Source organism: Melospiza georgiana, chromosome 19, assembly GCF_028018845.1.
Source record: "Melospiza georgiana isolate bMelGeo1 chromosome 19, bMelGeo1.pri, whole genome shotgun sequence".
Classification (NCBI taxonomy): domain Eukaryota; kingdom Metazoa; phylum Chordata; class Aves; order Passeriformes; family Passerellidae; genus Melospiza; species Melospiza georgiana.
Window position 1 is genome coordinate 13,098,447 of NC_080448.1, and position 600 is coordinate 13,099,046.

Below are 600 nucleotides of genomic sequence, written 5' to 3' on the forward strand. Positions count from 1 at the left end.
GGGACCCTGACCAGGGCCATGCCATGCACAGAGATCTGCAAAACCAATTATTGCATCAACAAACCAAGCCAGACAAAATACAAATTCCTCCAAAAGCAGGCAAACAAAGCATTGTCAACCATTAAAATAATAAAAACCTGTATTTTTTTGACATAGCTATAAAGTCATGTCATTTATAAAATGGCAACAAATCAAGTCTGGTTGTGTATTCTTTTTCCTTTTATTAGACAGGACAGAGAATTTCCTTAAAATGCCATAACAAGTCACAGTGATTTTAGATGGTTTTTGAAATGTAATATATTGATGGGAGATACCTTTAAAATGGTTTGACTCGTGGTTTGTTGTTGGGGGTTTTTTGTCACTGTACTCTGGTCCACCAAACCATCTATCTTATAGTTTCTTGTTTAGAGAGGACACTCTGGCTTCTTCCTCCAAAAATGAATTTTGTCTCATAATCCTGCAAAATAATCAACCTTACAAAAGGCCTTCAAATGTTATATTTATATATATATGTATATACATATATATATACACACACATACACACATATATATAAATATAGACTTCTATGATTTTTTTTTTCCCATTCTACGCAATGTC